The following is a 20,592-nucleotide window of genomic DNA, read 5'->3' as shown; positions in this document are numbered from 1 at the left end:
GAATAGTCAATGATAAAATATTTAGAAGTCAAATCTAAACTTTAAAAGAGTCTGTTAAAAATATAAACTTCCACATAAAAAAATATTTTCTCTCTCCCAAACAGTCCCACATTTCCCTAATCAGAGATTGCTTGGACATTGCTTTTTTCTCACTAGTGAAACTAACAAATCTCAGTGGAACTTTTTTCCTTTTAATTATGATTATCAAATATGCTTTTTAAAGCAGTAACCTCACTTTATTTTGAGGTAAGCTACTGGTGATATAGACATTAGCCATGGGACCCCAGGAGGCCCGACTGCCATCACCCTAACAGGCGTGTAGTACCTGGGACCAGATGAATGCACAAAGGAGAAATGAAAGGGGGAACAAGAGAAAATGGGAATAAAAAGACTAGTGGGGGGGAGAGGAGGAGGATAGAGATCTCTCAATCAGTCATTGACTCAATGGGACTAGGATGCGATGTAGAAGCAGACATGTTTCTTCAATATCTTCTCCTTGGAACAATTCTAGCTCAGTGGGAGATGACCAGAAGACAGTGAGCATCACAGTACCGCAGTGTGAGCAGAGAAGAGCACAAGGACCAAGATTCTCCTGGAGTCTTTCATAATTCATAATTACTTGAACAGCATTTTAAGAACAAAATATTGGTTAATGAAGAGAAAGAATGGCCCAGAAAGTCTTTTGGGAAGATGGCAAACCCATCTTTTCAAGAACTAAGAAAACCAGGAGGAAAAATGAGAGCATTTAAATAAGTGATACAAGAAAACAGAGTGTACAATTCTTGGTCTTCCAGGGGAACAAGTGGTCCAGCAGCTACTAGGTAGCTGTCCCATAGGAGGAGGAGGCACCATAAGATAGCAAGCATCTTCATAACTTTCAGCATCAACCTAGACAGCCCATAGGCAAGAGAGGACAGAAAACTGCATCCTCAAAATAAAAGGTATCCACTGCAAATAGGCACAATTTCTAATCACATTTTAAAGACAGCGTCAGAAGAGCCCTTAGAGAACACATGCCCCATCCCTTCACTTTGCCTATGAACTCAGAAGAGCAAATGCCTTGAGTTTCCCAAGGCTTTAGAACCTCCAAGAGTTGCAAACCAGGACCCCAGTCCACACTTTCCACATGCTGCTACTTCATTCTTCCTTCCACACTCTTCTACCCTCTGAAATCTGTCTCCACTCCCTAGTCTTCTGGGCTTCCTTAGGGAGGCAATTTTTAAACATTCTTAGGATGTTGTAGGATATTGGAGTATAGGTTGGATAGCACATGATCATTACTGTGATGTTCTGAACATTCTTCAGTGTGGTGTGGCATTTTGTTCATGCAGAGGAAGGTTCTTCACTGAAGAACATTTAGAGGTATCACACCGTGAGGTCTGCAAGTGATTTCCATGTCACACTGAACAAGCCAGATTGGTGCTAGTAGGGCAGGCAAGCAAATGTGGGAAGATGCTGACAACTATTGAACATGATGGGAAATGTGCACTGCACTGTGCTAGAGTTTCACGTTTTATGTTTAGAATGCTGCTGATGAAAATGAGAGACAATGCAATGTATTTTAAAAGCCTTTTTGTAATAGGTTTGCACCAAGCTGCTTAGCCACTCCATGTGATTCAGCTAAGTGTCTAAAGGAAGGGTATTGCAGGTGCTCAGATAATTCTAAACCAAATGGCAACAAAGTCACAATTTACAAACATGTCTACAGGTGGCGTTAACTAGAAGGGAGATTCTTGTTGGCACAGACTAGGGGAACTTGGATGTTGCTGTCATTTTATGTCTCTCCATTAACAGGACAGGAAAGAAGGAAACCACTTTAAAGTCAGAAGAAGCAACAACTGTTTTGCAAAACACAAACAAAAAGCCAGTCATTGACTTTGTTTTGCTCTATGCTTTAAAATAACAGCTCTGAAATGTCACATCCAGTGTTATCTCTCAATGGAAATGGGAAAACCCTCACCTGGGAAAGAAGCAGGTGATCAGCTGGGTCTACTCCACTATTAACTTACCTTGCTCTTTCTTCTCCCTTGGGCCTGACTTAAAGCCTGTGCTCCTTGAGCTTTGACATAAATCAGGGACGTACCTCCTCCCCAGATTCTTAGCTCTATATCATAAACACTCGGATCATATATGAAAAATGTCACTTGTGCCTTTATTTCCCATTAAGTATTTAAAGTTCAATTCTCAGAATGGAGCTGAGAGTCTGGAGGCAGTCTTCACAGGGCTTGATCCTAAGTCCTGCCAGCTTCTTATCAACAAGCAGGAGTTCTGGAAGGGCTGTGGCTAGGGCGTGCCTAGCTGTGCTCAACAAAGCACAGACAAAACTCAAGCACGGTGGGACCCTGCTCCCAAGGAGTTTCTTATATGTAGAAGGCATAGTAATTGACCACAGCATAGGGTTTAATGAAATGAGAGAGAATGGCAAATTAGAGGGAAGGGACGGACAACCCTCCTAAGACAAATGACACACTAAGAGAGGGCAGTAGATGTCTATGCACTGATGCTTTCATGAATGCAGAAAAAGAGTACACTCCAAGCAAAGAGAATAGCTTGCCAACAGGCACATGAGAAAAGCAATGTCCACACTGAGTGGTGGTGAGTATGTGTGTATGAGCTAAGTGCAAGCCTATACTTGGAAAAACTTATTAAAGCGAAGGAAATGGTTGACCCAACAGAATCAATTTTTGTGGCCATTTTTTCCTATCAGATTTGTATAAAAACAAAGACTCATCCATCAAGAAACAAAAGTATCTGTGTACATTACTTCACAAATCACTTAGTGTTAGGGTGGTACACAAAAGAGCCTTCCATTGCCTTCCTCTAGGGGCTTGGTCGTGGCTTAAGAGTTCACTCACACTTTCAGGATCAGCTTTCAAATCATTGTACTGGACTTGCAAGTGGAAAGTGTTCCAAAGACACCCTTGTTTGTGTATGCACTCCAGAGTTAAATCAAAGGATTATTCTCATCGTCTCAACTCAGTGAACCACACCCAGGCTGCCATGAGAATCCCCTAGAGAGCTCGAAAGCACTAGATGTTGCCAAAGCTTAACTCCAGAAATTTCCATAGTGATTCTGTTTTTGGGGTTGATATAACTTAAGCAGAGTTATTCTGTTTTTACAGTTTAGTTTTTTAAAAGAAAAATACCTAAATAAGTTACAAGGAATCATGGTGTAATTACAAGGAAGTCATGTATGTCAAAAGAGAAGTAAGATGTTTCAATAAAATCAATTCATTAATAGTTATGGATATATTATAATATCTATAATAGATATTTTTACTTGCTAGGCTTAAAGAGTTTTGGAAAGCTTAAAGCTTGTTTTTGTTGCTGTTGTTCTTCTTGTTCTTGTTCTTGTTGAGCTAAGAGCATCCTGCATCACCCGTGGTAGCCTGAAACTTACTGTCTGCAATGAGGAAGAAGGAGGGGACAGAACGTGGTTAAATTTATCTCAGCTGCCTTTCCAGGAAGAGGGAGACTAATTTGTTGTCTGAAATAAACAAAATCTTTCTTAGAGACCAAAAAAGAATGCAAAATCTTTGAAAAGAGCAGACAGACAGAGAGAGAGAGAGAGAGAGAGAGACTATAAGATGGTATGCATACAGTTAAAACTGCCCCATAGTTAAAAATCTGTGTTTATCAAGTGATGATAGATGAAGTGTGTACAAGCACAGTAAAGCATCACTCAGCCTTAAAAGGGAAGGGGTTTCTGGTCGATGCACTTTGAAAGCACTATGCCAAGTGAAAGAATCCAGACACAAAGGGCAAAGACTATTTAATCCCACTTTATCTAAGAAACATAGCTAAGACAAACAGGGTCAGAGAAGCAGGAGGAATGAAGGTTACAAGGCACTAGGGGAGGTGAGAAAGGGCACAAAGGGAATGGAGGATAACTTCCATGAATTTAAAGAGCTCTCAAAGATGTGGAAAAGGTTCCAGAAAGGAATAGTGGTACAGGTTACATAACATTGTAAATGTACATAATGGAAATGAACGCACACTAAAAAATGGTAAGATGGTAAATTTCATGATATGTCTATTTACCACAAGAAAAACTTGGATTTAATAGCCGAATTGACTTAACTACAAAATCAATACTTAGCACAAATCACAAAAAGTTTAAATTTGATTACCATTTATTTCTTTAGCCAGCTATTACTGGAGTTGATAAACATTAGCTCCACTTTTTGTTTTCTTAGTTACATAGATTATACCAACAAACTATTGAGGGCCTCTCTTTCTCAGGCAACTCCTCTTCCTTTATCCTCTCGTCTTAGGAAAAGTGGAAATTGTCCACGATATACTGGCTGTCTTTAGGAGATTATACTGACTGATGAAATAAGACATCTCTAATCCATGGTCAACTTGCAAGCCCATGAATTAGCCTACATATATTTAGAATGAGTCTCTCTTCCCATCTATAGAAGCTTGTGAACTGGATGCTTATGAGGCTTCATTAAGAAATCTAACAGAGGGGCTGGAGAGATAGCTCAGCAGTTAAGAGCACTGACTGCTTTTCCAAAGGTCCCGAGTTCAAATCCCAGCAACCACATGGTGGCTCACAACCATCTTTAGAGCTGCAGTGTACTCATATACATAAAATAAATAAATAAATCTTTAAAAGAAGAAATCTAACAGTTGTTAAAACCCATTATTAACAATATAGACTCATAAAACATAGGTACTACTTCAACACAACTTAACAATAGCTATTGACATAGGTAATATGGATATCTTTGTGTAGGGATATAGATGCAACCTAGCTTCTCTTTCAAGATTATGTGAGCAGGTAAGGTACCAAACAACCTGTTATACCTTGAATGTGAAATACCCTCCACAGACTCATACACTGAATGCATGGTCCCCAGTTGATGGTACTATTTGGGAAGGTAGTAGAAACATTAGGACGCAGGTCTAGATGGAGAAATTGAGGTCATTGGAGTTGTGCCAGTCACTTCCTTTCTCTTGGCTTTCTGTCTGTCAAAAGGATAGACCACCTCCCCCAACACAAATACTGATGCCTACCCAAGCTCAAGAGACCATGGACTGAGCTCTCTAAAACCAGGAGCCAATATGAATGTTTACTTCCCTTAACTTGCTTCTGTTGAGCATCTGGTCACAGCAATATAAAATGAATGCATGATTCATCATGTAAATAAGGCATAAATTAGTCTTGTTCATGTGTGAACAGAGTAGGCAAGTGCTGTAGAAAGCCTAGGGAAAAAGAAGTAAAAAGTTTGTATAGTCTTAGCAAAGACAAAACATTCAGTTTCGGGTCCACTGACTAAGCCCAGCTTGTTGACCTTTGTAAGTGGATACTGGTAGTCTTATGGAGATGACTGTGTTTGCCATTAAGGATAGGGTTGTGCAACTCCATTTAAAAAGGAAGCTGAATTTAAACTATATACATGGATAATGTAACAAATTATCCCGTGAACATGCTGTTAAAGTATGGGACTTATAAGTTCCCAGGCAAATTTTATAGAAAAGATAAGACCATTAAAAATACTTTAGGTATTTTGTAAAGCCCAAAATCTTCTATAACTATACTTTTAGCTTTGAATGGGTGCAAATAGCAGATGGGAAAAAAAAAACAGTGATATATGATGAATCATCAAATTGATGCCGTGACACCATAAATCTCCCCCCACCTTTAGTCTCCCTCAACTTGCAAAACTTTTATGGAAATATTTTAATCTTCCCAATCTGGTAAGATTTTTGTTTATGCAAAGGAAAGGCACTGCTGCATGGATTCTCGTAACAGCCAGTCCCTCACCTTCCCTTCACTCTAAAGGACTTTTACCCAGCCAAAGGCTAAAAGACACAGTCACCACCTATGTTAGAATAAAAACCAAGGGAATCTCTTGGTTTGGTATACTTGCTAGCCTTCGTTTGTGGTCTGGCATGTCTTTTTTCTTCCCCTTCCAAGGAGAAATTGCCTTACTGACGATAGATAGATAGATAGATAGATAGATAGATAGATAGATAGATAGGAAAATTATATTAAAGATCGAACAGTTAAATTAAATAACAAAGATGGGCTAAACCTAAGAGTAGTATACAAGTGCAGAAGAACAAGATAAAAAAAATTCCATATGTGGCAGAGTGAAGACATAGAAGAGAGCCATCAAGCTCGAGTAGAATTTATTCTAGGAAACAGAAAGCAGTGTGGAAAGGTGGGTTGCATATAACTGGGCTGTGGAAGAAGGTTTGGAAAGTTTACTCATCCTTAATCAAGTCCCACATGCCGGGACACACTCCTTTGCTATTACATTCTGCCCCCAGAATTACAACAAAAGGTTCAGTACTTATTTCATGCTTGCTTTAACCTACATGTCTAACTTTTGTAAACACTGTAACTTAAAATTCTCAGACTGTAAGATCTAAACTTTGTTTATAATTTACTCTTCCAAATGAATTTTCCATTAAGTTTCTCTGCTGCAGTATTTCCAATGAACTGTTTTAATGAAATGGACCCTGTTCTCAGCAGACTTATTCTATGTGGCTTTTGTCTGGATTAATCAACCTCAGATCTCAGGGTCTCCTGCTGGTCTTAATTAGAATATCTCTGCCCCAGGCAGAGTCAGATCTCAGTATTAGATCTTCCAACTTCTAAGAACAAAAAATATGGGTATCCTTATCAAATGTCCAATGACTCTCACATCTGAATGAAACCAATTTGGATTCTTCCCACAACTGAAGTGATTCAGTGGCAGAGGATAAAAATCTTCCATCTTTATCATATACTAGTGCACAGTGCATGTAAACCCTGAGAGCTAAAAGCAAGTGAGGCAGCTCACTTGCAGGAAACACAGTCAACTCACAATGAAATTCAATGTGAAGCCATTGTTCTTATGTTATATGCTGTCATTAGGAGGGAAGTACTAGATCCATTTCCTTAGAATGGTAAGTCTATTTCCATGGCAACCAGAGAATGTGCTTTTCATTTCAGCATAAATGAACAGAATCCCCATTAAATCATGCACTTTCTAGGCATTTATAGGACCAATACCAGCTCTAAGTCCTGACAAATACCCATTTGCTTCATTTAAAAAAAAATGTATTTTTATAGATACAGAAGAGACTTATAATAGAAATGTAGGAGACCAGCATCCTGACCAACACTGACCCTGGATCCAGTACAAAATATTCCTGATGCTGAATGTCTTGTCTTGTCAAATGAAATTAAGTTGGCTTCACTTTCACTGGCACTAACCCTGTAATTGCTGTGCATTTAAGTGGAACATGGCAGTAGGAGAAAGTGGTAGAGTTTTGATATGAGCTATCCTCCCCCACAGCCCCCTGTAACACTCCAATCAAATGCTGGCCATGATTCATGAGTCTAACTAAACAATGTTTTAGCCCTATAAACCTTTTTTTTAGACGGTGTGCATGGAAAGCAACTCCAGGGTCTTGCTTCCTTGCACTTCTGTCTGTTAAGAGTTTGTCTAGACATTCTTTAAAGCTCAGGACTACTTTTACTGTCTCTCTTGGCCAGCATTGTCAGGAAGTTGAATGGCTCTGGGTTAGTCAATACCTTCACAAAATGCTCTCAATCCCCAAAGCTCAAATGATCTATTTTCCCTGTAAAACATGGGCCTGGTCATATTCAACACACACAACAAAAACCCCTTCCCAATGTGCCCCCAAGGGATCCTTCACTAGGCTCTCACCCAGTTACCTTTGTAAGAAACGTCAATAGTTAATAGAAAGAGACAGAGTCTAACTCAGTCCTTTCTTCCCACTCCTATCTCTCCATCCGAGCCACAGTTTAGAATCATCTGAAGAGCTTGGCATTAAACTTTTTAGATACCACCATTTAATAGGTCCAGTGTGGAGCCCAGTAAGGAAATTTGAAAATGTGTCCTAATGACTGGTATACAGCTCCACGGATCCCTAGAGACCATTAGATATATAATCTAAAGCCTTCATTATGCAACTTATACAGCAATACATTTTCCCTTATTTATTCATTGGTCACCATCTCCAAAAGTCCTCTTTGTGGAGGATGTTGGTTCAGAACTCTTTCTGCACATTAATATAAACTAACATTTATACATATGCATGCTCACAAATATATCAGTGGCTGTATACAACATGCAAACCCTATATTGATTTCACTTTTCAAAATAATTTTCAAGATGACATATTGTCATTTGCTATTCTAAAAATCTACCATAGTGGACATTGTTCTAGACTTGATAAGGGCTCTCTGCTTCCAGGACAAAGTATGGAAGCATTTTTTCCTGCAAGGTGGGGATTTAACTGTCATCTACTGCACAAAACTGCCAGGATGTGGCAGTCTGCATTCCATAGGACAGGCTCAGCATATCAAGAGTGGAGGGTTAGAACCTGAGTTTAACAGGAAGCACACAAGGCAGTGATTCCCAAAGGCAGATTTTAAACCAAGATCACCTGAGCCTTTGAAACTTTCATGCACACACAAAAATACTCGTCAAAATAGATATGCCAACCGGTTACTTGAACCCCTTCCCATCCGCTGCACATGAAAATATTCAAATTAATAAAGAATAAAATTCAGCCTGGAAAATTCTGAAGGGACTCAAATAGCACCCAATATGCATTCTAAGTTCCCACTACTTCCAGCAGGAACAACATGGCTCAAAATATTTAAAAGTTTAAAGTACCTCTACCCTTAAAAGAAAAAAAAAATTGCTTGTAATTCTAGAACACAACACACCTTGAATCCTAATAATGTTAATTCATAACCACTAGTCTGTTTTTGCTTTCCAGCCCTGGCCAAACCCTTATTCTTGGGATCTGTTCTTCAGTCACCTCAAATGTCTTTTGAAACTCAAAAGTTCTTTTAAAAGATTTGTTTTCTACTAACAAGTAAGGGCCTGAAGTTCCCAGCCAACACTATTCTCAGAACAACTTTTATGTCCAGAAACTGATAGTGCTAATCATGTGACAGCCCAGGGGCTCACTCTCAAACACTACTTGTTAATTACTCACGATCTTGCCAGAAAAATCTCCAAGCAGAAATGGTGGCACACACCCATAATTCCAGCACTAGGGAGGCTGAAGGAACAAAATTTCCAGTTCCAGGCAAGGCTAGCTTCCATAGCAAGGCCCTGTTCCAGAGATAAACAAACAAACATATCCAAACAAATACACACATTTTTAACAAATGTAAATCTGCTGTGCAAATACAGAGGCAAAAAGATTGTTAGAGCCAGAGGATCCATGAGTTTTCTGTAAGATTGTGTCTCCTTGCAACATCAGAAGCTAAACTCCCAAAGCAGAGTAAGGAGGACACAGATGCTGAACTGGATTGGGGAAAGCCCTCAAGCCTGCACAAAGAGCTTCCGACAACTGAGTAAGCTGGGGATGGGTGGTCATCCCCAGAGGAGAGCACCCTAGTTGGTTCCCAAGTGCCAAACAGTCATCCCTGAGATCATACATACAAGTAACATTATATAGATTCAACAGGTTTTATTTAAGAATATGCATGTTTATACAAATACTTATATGCATACAAGAACAGTTGATGAAAAAGAAGCCATGGATTTGAAAGAAAGTGAGTAGTGTATGGGAGGGCTGAGAAAGGGAAAGGGGAAGAGGGAAATGTTGCAATTAAAATGCAATCTTAAAAGTAAATAAAAACAACAACCGCAAAGAAAGAGAGGTGGGGAAGGAAAGGCAAGCTGGGCTCTTTAAGCTCTGGGAGGAAAATGCCATCTTTGTTTAGCTGCAGTGCCTGGAAGAGCTCTTAGCACACAATCATACTTCAAATACTTGTTTAAAAAACACTCGGTGGAGAACAGTAGTTTACCCCGGTTTTAAGTAAAGCACTGAAAGTTGATCAAAAGTTTCATTCACAAACAAAAGTGAGGGCTCAGCATCTGTGAGGCTCTGGACAGGCCCAAAGGCATATAGGTGGAGTCCCTCTCACTACCCAAGCACAGCTTCCTGAAAGGCACAGAAAGGACTGGTGAAGTCTTTTGGGGCAACCAGGGTCTCTCCCCAGTCCTGTTCTCACTCAGAGCTGAGGGACAGACTGTAAAGCAACAGGCTCTGAAAAAACCTTTAACTAGCAGGGTGAAGGACACTAAGATACAAATAAAAATCTCAAAGCCTTTCACAGGGGTTGTATACCATATATTCTGCACATCAGATATTTACATTATGACCCATAAAACTAGCAAAATTGCAATTATGAAGTAGGAATGAAAGAGGTTTATGCTTGGGACTCACCACAACATGGGGAATCTGTATTAAAGGGTCCCAGCATTAGGAAGGCCAAGAACTATTGCCCTTGGGCTTCTAAGAAGGCATATGTAAGGCTCGTGTTAGAATTGCATAATTATTACAGACACCTGATACAACAGTGGAAGCCCAGGACAGCCTCCTTTGGCCTCACCCATATCAAAAGAAGACCTTCCAAATGCCTGAAAAATTCTGGACCAAATGTAATAACAAATTAGAGCAATTCGAAGCAGGAAAAAGCACTTATAGCTCTCATAAACAGAAGGAATTAGCTGTCAGAGTAGCAGGCCAAGAAGCTGCCTTCTCAAGAGCTTCACATGGGAGTTCTAACTAGGGGTGAGGAAGTGTAGTTGGCCCTGTGAATTGCTATCCTAGTTTGCTTTCCATTGCTGTGATAAAATATTCTGAATAAAAGCAACTTGGGGGAGGGACTACTCATAAAATCCACAAACCAAAGAGCCAGCTGAGATGTGATCCATTAAAAACAAAAACAAAAAACAAACAAAAAAAAAACTCCCATCATGACCCTAAATCCTTTTCTTTTCCTGATCAGTTCTGCCTTCTGGTATTTCTCTTGCTTCCACTTTTCCATAAAGTAAAATGTATACATTAAGATTTTTCAAAAAGTCATTGACTCTATTGAAACATTAAATATTTTTTTAAAGCCCAATAATTAACCTAAAGGGCATTCCCACGCCTTAAAAATTCGCAAAGCCAGGCTGCCTATCTGTTATTTGGGGGACTCTGCATATTTTAAAACAAGATTGGGCCAGATCCAGCTGGAATGTGCTGAGCACTTTGGGGCCATAATTGCTGGAGCAGTCATTTTCTAAACGTTCCACTGTGGTTCCATGGGGATGATGCTGGAGGTAGGCAGACAATTCAGAATTCCAAGAAGACCCCGGGAATGATAAACCAACTCACGGTTGCTCCTCATTAATAGTATCAATTCAACGAATCACACCAGCTCCTATTAGATCACAGCTCATAAGATCAGAAATTTAAGGTCATCCTCGGCGACCGTCTTGAGGCCATCCTGGGCTACGTGAAGCTGGGGGAGGGGAAGAGCGGGAGGACAGTGGGAGAGATGATGAGTGCTGCTTTGATCAACCTGTGCGTACTTTAAGCAAACCAGCTAAGCTAATTCTTCTGTATAAAGGAGGTGAGGGTTGCAGGAGAGGGGAGAGGAACGCTGAGATCAAAGATGGAGGTTTCGGCTTCCCCGAGAATGTCATTAAGTGCTCAAGGGATTGAATGTAAAGGAGGGAGCACAATTTCTGGAGCACTACAATGGAGTGATAAAGGCAAGATAGAAAACAAGGGATAAACAATAGAAGGACCAGCTTGTATAACTCCAACATAGATAAAGAGCACAAAGCACGAAAGGAGCTAATCAGAACAAAGAACTACAGAAAGAAACTGGCAGTCACTGAGGGGAGACAGGTGAGTCTTCGATGCCAGCCCAGCCTTGGCACGGCAATCGAGCTTCATCGGAAAGGTCCTTAAGGCAGGAATAAAAAGACCTGTTTAGAGAGATCGTTGTGGTATTTTCAAGCAAAGTGACTTTTTTCAGGTTGCATTGGGCTTATTAAGAATTATTAGAAGAGCAAACATTTCTGCGAGTTGGAGTTTTATCGTCACAGGTGTGTGTGTGAGGCCCATACCACACTGATCCCAGCAGGCTAACAGGAACATTCTCTTCTTTCATTTTAAGATGAGCGGGAAGAAAAGAATCCTCCCAGGCTGTGAGAATCTCTTTGTTTACAGCTGACAAAAAGCACTGTGCAGAATGGGCTCTGCGATCTCTCACATGGCATTTCTTTCTTACAGTTTCACCTTTTCACTAAGGTGGAAGAGATGTGGAGACAGAATCTCTCATCCACAGAGTAACATCTTCATCTTAGGATACTAAGGGATTCTCCACTGAGCATCTGCAATTTGATGAATCTGCCTAGCTTTTCTGAAAACAGGTTAATGTGTCATTTTAACTCCAGTAAGTGGTCTTTTTCACCTCCCCACAGGATTATCACAGCCACTCCGTCGCTGTACCATCAGCAATTTATTTTCTCCTTAACCGAAAGCTGCACTCACACTCCCCGATCTTTATAGAGATACCACTAAGATTCCATCTAGCAACAGCTTGGTATCAACAGTGGGTGAACGCTGTAAACCTTCCTCAATTTGTGGCTGTCCTCAGAAACAAAGTAAATGTTTGCCAGTGTAAACGCTATGGTGAAAATACGAGCTCAGTCTGCCAACCTGAGAACACCAAACATCCGAACCCCACCTTAGCAGCCAACTGCCCAGAAACAAGGGTGTCTTCCTTGTTCGGTTCCAGCATTTCCCATGGGGCAATCAGATGTTCATGCGTGGAAAGCTAACAAACCCCATGGGAACAGCACAACAGTGGCAGCTATGATCCTGAGCCTTGGCATGCAATTGTAAATTAAGAACTTCATACCAGGACTACTCAATCCAGAATACAATCCAATGTAGACTGCTTGCCCAGGATGTACAGGCAAGGCTCTAAACTCAACTTTCAGTGCAGGAGGGGAAGCGAAGTGCTTTAGAGTAGGCACTAAGGTGCTGTGGATACGCACAGCCACAGACTACCTAGAGAGTTAAGGCACGGTTGTGGGGTGGTTGTTACACTGGAATTACTCAAGAATACATATACTCAAAAACCACGCTATATGAGTTTGGACAGTTGGGTAATTTGAGGGCAAGAGGATTAAGTATCTGTTCCATACTTTCTTTAATACCCATACTTCAGAGCAGAAATTTTGATAAATCACTCTTACCCATTCTGAAAGAGTTTGGGCACTGATTGGCATAAAGAAACAGGCATTTACAGGAATTGAATGAGAGTCTCTCAGAGCCACGCCTGTTAGTGGATTCAAGTCAAAGTGTCTCAAAAAATACACCAAAATCTGGCCATCCTCTCAAAGGTATTAGCCACCTACCCCTAGGACAGTCATCAGAGGACAAAGTTCTATCTCCCCAAATGCCAAAGAGTAGCTTACTACAAACCCAACTATAATATTCTTAACATGTATTCCTTAAATGTCTGCTATTCCCTGTGTACAGATGAATGCTGTAGAATCTCTCTACTTACTACACATGTTCAAAACATATTCTATGAAATCTTAAGGGGCACCTGGGGTTGCTCCTTCTGTAGAGCTGGGGGTAGGGTCAATTTGATGCATACCCAATGCTCTGTCTGAACTACAACATAAGCCTGCACTAACTTGTTTTCCCTCTTAAGTGATCTCAAAATGAACATTTTTCAAACAGCTATGTGTAGTTTTTGAGTGGAAGTCAACACAGAAAGCATTAAGAGTGCTCAGGCACACATGGTACCTCCATATCAACCCCCACCCAAGGTTCAGGGACTAGCAGGGGAAAGTGGGGTGGTGTTAAGAGCCAGAAAGTGGGGAGGACTGAAGGAAATGTGGCAGATCCACTTATCTAAAGTTAAGCCAGTCAGCAGTCTAGCACAGAGGACTAATGAGCACCCCTACCTGAAACTGAAGAGGGAAGTCAGCTTCTGTCAAGGGTGTGCCTTGGGAGGTCCACCACGCTCCAGTGGATGTCTCCACACGTGGGAGTATATAGCCAGCACTGACTGGACTCAATGGGTTGTTTAAAAAAAATAAAAAATAAAAAACAAACCAACAAAAATAAAACAGAGGACACAGAGTTGGGAAAGGGATGGGGGGAAGTATGGATCTGGAAGGAGTTACAGGGATGAGTAGAGATTAATATGATCAAAATACATTGTCTTAAATTCTCAAGGAATTAGTAAAGATCCAAATTAGAAAGAATTGAAAAGTGCTCCTCCTTCACCATGGAGTGTAGACAGTGCAGTGTGAGGTTTGTCAGAAGCCACAAATAGGCAAAGGGTGGCAGGAAGAACAAAGCATGATCCTCGACACCAGATTGAGATATCGCTAGCCTTTACCTGAGGTGCTCTGGGCCTGCTTTTATTCATTGGCTCCTGGTATAGTCTAGCAACCTATGGTTTGTCTAGGACAGTGATTCTCAATCTTCCTAATGCTGCAGCCCTTTAATACAGCCCTTCCTCATGTTGTGGTGACTCCCTCCTCAACCATAAAATCCTTTTATTGCCACTTCATAACTACAATTTTTCTACTGTTATGAATCATAATGTAAATATCTTTGTTTTCCAAAAGTCTTGGGCCACCCCAGTGAAAGGGTCATTTGACCCTAAGGGGTTGTGACCCACAGGCTGAGAACCACTGCTGTAGGGCCAGTGAAAGACCTTGCCCAAAATAAGATCTCGATCTACATCTACATAGTGCTGCTTCCCACGAAACTCAGCTGTTGGAATAGCTGCAGTGGTGAACAAAATCAGTCAGTCCAAGTATTGAAAAAAATCATGTGTCATCACCATGCCAAAATCTGAAACTGCAGATCAGCACAGCTGCCCTAAATGCACGACAGTTTAAAAACTTCAGTGAAAGTAAAGATTTTCATGGCACTCTACCCAGTTCCTCAGCTTGTACAGTGACTGCTGTCCTTGCCTCTCATGCCCACCTTGTCCCCACCTGAAGCTGCCTATTGTGCAGCTTAATAATAAAACCCAAACACGTTTTCTTTTATTTTTGAGATTACAATATAATTACATCATTCCCCCTTCCCTTTGCTCTCTCCAAGCCTTCTCATATACCCATACTCTCCTTCTTTCAAATTATGCCCTCTTTTTGAATTGCTATTACATGTACATATATACATGTATACACATATATAAAGTGTATATTTTTTCATACACTTTTGCATGTCTATTGTTACTGTCCTTGTTCAGGTCATGTTTAGGCATGGGGTGAGGACTACACTGCATAGTCAAACACTTTTATCTGTGTACATTTCATACTTATGAAAGAATGGGCTGAAAATGCAAAAAAAAAAAAAAAATTCATTGCCAGGTTCCCTAGTTTGCACTCTGACCAAAAGTAACATAAGGAAAAAAGTATTTATTCAGCTTCCATGTCCCAGGTCACAATCCATCAGTGAGAGAAGTTAGCCAAGGATCTCAAGGCAGGAACTGAAGCAGAGGACCTGGAGTAATGCTGTTCACTAGATTGCTCCTCTTGACTCAACCTGCTTTCTTCCACAGCCCAGGGGCACACACCCAGGGGTAGTACCACACACAGTGGGATGGGCCCTCTTACATCAATTATTAATCAAAAAATGTCTCACAGACTTGCCTACGGGCCAACCTGAAGAAGGCATCTTCTCAATTAGGTTTCTTCTTTCCAGAGAACCCTAGCTTTGTCCAGTTGATCAACACTAAGCACCACCCCGGGGCAGAGCAGACCATCTGAGTTGGGAGCAGGGCAGATACTGTAAATCTACCTAAAAGACTCCAGTGAAGCTAGAGCTTCTAGTCTTGGCTGCTGAGAAATCCTTTGAAACTTGATCTCAAAAGGGACTTGTGGGTCTAGAGAATGCTGTAGCCCTTATCTCATTCAACACTGTGACACTGGCTGTCATGCCTGGAGTAATTTCTGAGACAAACCTTCTGCTCCATTCTCTGGGCCATTCAGTCCTAGAAGTTGGAACTGAGGTCCATGATTAGAGAGGAAGGCATCCACTCAGGCTCCCTGAGAAAATGGCCTTGCATACTACCCCACACAAGTTCTTTAAAGCTGGGGTACCAGATAATGTGGCTGGCCTTTGGGTAGATTACTGCACAGGCATCTTCGCGCTGAGGCTGGGTAAGGCTGAGACAAGCACAGAACAGGTGGAGAGGATGATCACTCTGAGCTGAGACTACTTTAGCGAACACTGAAAGCGCACACCTCGCCCCATGCGCCCCAGTTCCTCTCCCAACGCATGCACTCCTGAGTCCAGAAAAGCTAGAAATGGTGCAGGGGCATCCCAAGTCCTGCCTTCTTTCACAACAGAGATTTGGAAGCAGGCAGCAAAGAATTGTCCAGGTTGGCACTCGGGGATGCTCACTGGCCCCTAAGGGTCACATTCTTTCAGTTTCTCAAAATCGGCTCCTCAAGTTTCATAAAGTGATGTTAGCTTTGCAAACCGAAAAGGAAATCTGGGTGCCTGCAAGCCCTCCATTCCTGGGGCTTTCAGAGGCTGAGCGTTCTGCTACTGAGGGCTGCTGTTCGTGGTTCTCTCCCATTCGCAGGCATTCTGATGACTGACTGTCATACAGTAGTAAGAAGGACTCGATGATTCCTTCGGGTCTGCTGACTCATGTCTCTAAGCCAACAGGAGGAAGTAGCTTCTTGTATTGTGAAGTGGCCTGTTTGTCCTGTCTAGCCTTGCCATTCCTGGCTGTTGTTCCCCTTTGCAAGGAAATTCCGTATATTGTTGTGGCATAAGTCAATCCAGCTATCTGTGCACTCGAAAAACTTGCCTTCATCTGGCAATAGAGGGTGAGTTAGTAATATTATGGCTCTACTTCCTGCTTTCTTTCTTTTTCACTTAATAGAAAGTGATCGTGCAGCTCACGTGTCTCTGTCCTGGTTTGCTGAAACACCCCTAGTTTATCCCTGTGGTGCTGGTGGAGCTGTTTAACCATGCTCACTCACTATAGTGCTAGCATTCCTTCTAAGAAGGTCTAGCTTCCCCTGCCTATTTCACAGACTCTGCAAGAGCATGTGAGGGGGAAGTCTACAGGGTGTGTAGGAAACCCCTGCCATGAGTTCAGCTGGGACAGGTTGCAGAATAATTGTTGTATCTTCTCAACAATCATACCTGAACCTAGCTCTTTCAGGGACAACCTAACAGAAAGGTGAAGGTCCCAGGTGCACAGGGAGACTTCTCTACACTGCCATCTCTTGTCTATGTACACAACAATGAGTTTTTTAACCATTGTGTGCCTTACTTTCCTCACATAGATAATGAATAACGACAGTCCCTATTTTGTGAGCATACGAACAGAACAATATGAGTCCCTGTCTCACATATCAAAATGCTAAGAGGTATTTTCCTTTATAAACAATAAAGGTATTTTCCTTTTGCTCTGGGTCCAAATCTTCTTGCCAGACAGCTACAATGTAGGCTAGACTGAGGAAGGACCACTTTTAAGGGAAAGATGAGGTGACATCCTTTGGCTCTGAGATGGGAAAAGCTATCTGATCAGATCCTATCTCTAAAGAAATAAATGATTTTTTTTTCTTGTTTCCTGCATGGTTTGTCTCCTCAGTCACTGTCCAAGGGACTCTGAGAAGTTGTAGGAATATGCAGGCACAGACTTGAAGCCCAGTTTGATCTCCAACGTTGTGGAAGGGGATTGTACATCACTGGGCAGTGCCCTAAGCTCCCACACGCCACTAGGACAGAGCCAGGGGAGAGTGACCTCTGAAGTAAATGATTAATGAATAAAACAGGTCACTACAGTTGGATCTTAAGTGACTGACTCAAGTCTCAGGGTTTGGCAGTTACACAATCCTTAGGGCCCAGGACATCTAAGACCAAAAGAAACAGCTTTGCAGCTCGCTTCCCTGTGGACCGTTGTCTTTGGTCAAATGCTCAACTTCATCTGATGGTGGCTTGCCTCTCCCATATTTAATAAATATAAAGATCAAGTGTATTCACAAAGATGTGCATTAGAAGTCGGAGGCTTCAGACCTTAATGGACACTGGAGACTTCCATTTTTGAAATCTTAGTCTGTGACCATCCACTCTCTGACCAGAACTTCAGATCAAGTCAACTTCCTGGCATTCATGAACACGTTGGGCTTCTCAAAGCCCCCATTGTTCCTCCATACAACATTCCCTCCCGGTATACTTTCTGGATCACATGTCCTATCATGTTACCATCCTCTCAGCAACAGGTCCTTTCAGTATTTACTTTTCGGTAACACCCAGGCATCTTATGGAAGGAGGGGTATATTTGGGGCTTCCAGTTTAGAAGGGATAGGAGCCCATCACCAGGATAGTGGGGGACATGGCAGAAGGTAGATGTGGCACTGGACAAGCAACAGAGAGTAACATCCCAATCCACAAACAGGAGGCAGAGAGTGCCTGGGAGATGGCACAAGGCTTTTGAAACCTTAAGCCCACCCCAGTGACATACCCCTCCAACAAGGCCCTGGTCCTAAACCTTACTAAACAGGAACAAAGAGGAGACCAAGTTTTCAAATGCCTGAGACTTAAAGGGAAACATCTTATTCAAACTATTACACTGACCCTTCCCAATGTTTGCTCATTATACTCAAAGCTTTCGGTCCAGGATTGAGCACACTTGGCACAAAATAAGCCCCTAAACGACTGCAGAAAATGTTTGACTGGTGCTGTTACTCAGCGACAGTGTGAAATTGTACCAGTCGCTTCTTCAGCTTTTGTTTCAAATCTACTTGTCTCTCATCATTACCCTCAACAATTTCATACCCTTTCCCTCTCTTCAATTAGTTTCTATCACAGGTTCAATTATCTCTCCTTACCCACCAGAATAAAGTCTAATCCTGGACTATCTATCTGAATCTCTGGAGAGCTTGCCCATCACCTTGAACTTGAAGTTTGTCATCATCTTGATGATGGTTTACTCATCCATCTTTTACAGCAGTTAGATCTGGATTTCTTTTTTCTCTCTCTGGCACACTAGACACAGAACTTTTCCAAAGTGGCTATTTCTTTGTCCCAGTTGCCACAAGATACGGATCAATTTACTCTGCTGTTATCACTATCACTTGATGCCTCCCACTTCCCCTGTTGCACAGTGTCTCTGGGATTGCCTGATATTTGTCTGTATCTCTGAAACCCCCTCAAGGCATTGAGCTGGGTAAAGTCAGAGGCCTTGTCCTGCTGGCCTTTGGATTCTCAGGCACTGAGCAATTTCCAGGATGTATTCAAACGCCACTGGCACGGAACTGGAAAGATGGCTCAGTGATTAAGAGCACTTGCTGCTCTTGCAGATGACCTGGGTTTGGTTCCTAGCATCCACATGGTAGTTCACAACTGTGTGTAACTCTAGTTCCAAGGGCATCCAACACCCTCTTCTGACTTCTTTGGGCACCAGGCAAGCACGTGATACATGTACATACAGGTGCAGGCAGGTAAGCACTCATACTCATAAAAAATGAATCAATTGCATTAAGAAGCCCTTGGCTGTCTAAATGGAAACACTACTAACTGCCAGGCCTGGCTTTTCACAGCTCTGTCGAGCATGTTGAATTAGAATACCCTTGGGTTTCTTCAGGTACCAGCACTTGAAACTTGTTTGCACAAATTGCACATGAATGGATGCTCAGAAATTGTCAGGCCGCACTTAGGAAGCTGGGAAATGCTTAAGAGCCTCACCCCATCTCTAATTGGCTTAATTCCCCAAACGCCTAAAAAGACAGCGCCACCTTTGTTTTGTGAATTTGCTTAGAAAATAGAGGCAAGGCTTACCAACTAGGTTAGGTTAGGACAGGATGGGCAGTCAGGGAAGGAAAGCAAGCTCAGGTTACAGCCAAGGTAAGCCGGTAACACAAACCCCTCAGTTGGGAACTTTGAACTCCTCTCAGTCCAGGTGCCAAAATAAATTACTCTAAGCTTATGAAATTCCTGTAAACTTCCGTTTGTGACTTTCATCGTTTTTATTGTAGATTGTTAGTTGAAAAGGTGGATATTAAAAACAAAGCACACAAAAAGGACATTTTGAGTCTGGCCACAGTTGTCCTCTCTGTGAGGATAGCTACAGAGAGATGTTGAACGGCCTAACCACTGTGCCTAGTGTCCATGGGGTTCTGAGGAGACCCCCATCACCTACTCTCCAAAATTCCTAGTGGCACTAAGGGTTGGAGAGAGCTCCGTGGTTAAGAGCATTCACTGCTCCTGTTGAAAGCAGGAATTCAACTCCCAGCACTTCAGGAGCTTCATAACAGTCTGACCTTCAGCTGCAGGAGACCTGAGACCTTCGTTTGGTCTCCATGGGTGCTCACACACAGAGATAATAATAATTTAAAAACTAAACCTTTTTTCTTAAAAAAAAAAGTGGGGGCAGCATGACATTTGGGGACCAGAGAGATGGCTCAGAGGTTAAAAACACTTGTTCTTGCAGAGAACTTGGGTTCAATTTCCAGCACCTACACAGTAGCTCACAACTATCTGTTACTCCATTTCCAGGTGTTCAAGGCCCTTTTCTGACCTCCATGAGCACCAGGTACACATACATACATACATGCAAGCATGTACAGATAAAAAGAAATAAATCTAAAAAAGAAAAATCAAGACCAAAAAAAAAAAATCTGCCGGCCAATTTGGCCCATAAACCCAAAATTTTAATGTAGATTTTTTTCTACATTTATACACTTTTGTCAAATGGACTTTATCTTTAATGATGACTTTGATAGTATATTTCACCTGAAAACCACAGTATATACATATTTCTTTAGA

The 20,592-nt window shown here is 41.7% G+C and overlaps 1 protein-coding gene and 1 non-coding gene across 6 annotated transcripts in view; both read right to left on the bottom strand.

Moving 5' to 3' along the window:
• Gna14 (G protein subunit alpha 14) overlaps positions 1–20,592 on the bottom strand; it is a 159,553-nt gene that overhangs the window by 87,034 nt on the left and 51,927 nt on the right. Inside the window, exon 1 of one of the 5 annotated variants that reach the window (XM_031389849.1) lies at positions 6,822–6,896. The exons of the other annotated variants lie outside the window; for them this stretch is intronic. The gene's annotated coding sequence lies outside the window, so the exon portion shown is untranslated. Of the gene's footprint in view, positions 1–6,821; positions 6,897–20,592 lie in introns of those variants that run through there. 5 annotated transcript variants of the gene reach the window in all.
• LOC116104258 lies at positions 17,387–17,588 on the bottom strand. Its single transcript, XR_004123773.1, has one exon. It is a non-coding gene; the product is annotated as a small nucleolar RNA SNORA73 family (small nucleolar RNA).

The sequence above is a fragment of the Mastomys coucha genome, unplaced genomic scaffold, assembly GCF_008632895.1.
Source record: "Mastomys coucha isolate ucsf_1 unplaced genomic scaffold, UCSF_Mcou_1 pScaffold21, whole genome shotgun sequence".
NCBI classification, from domain to species: domain Eukaryota; kingdom Metazoa; phylum Chordata; class Mammalia; order Rodentia; family Muridae; genus Mastomys; species Mastomys coucha.
The sequence above is the reverse complement of the archived record's forward strand: the minus strand, read 5'-3'. Positions and strand labels throughout refer to the sequence as shown.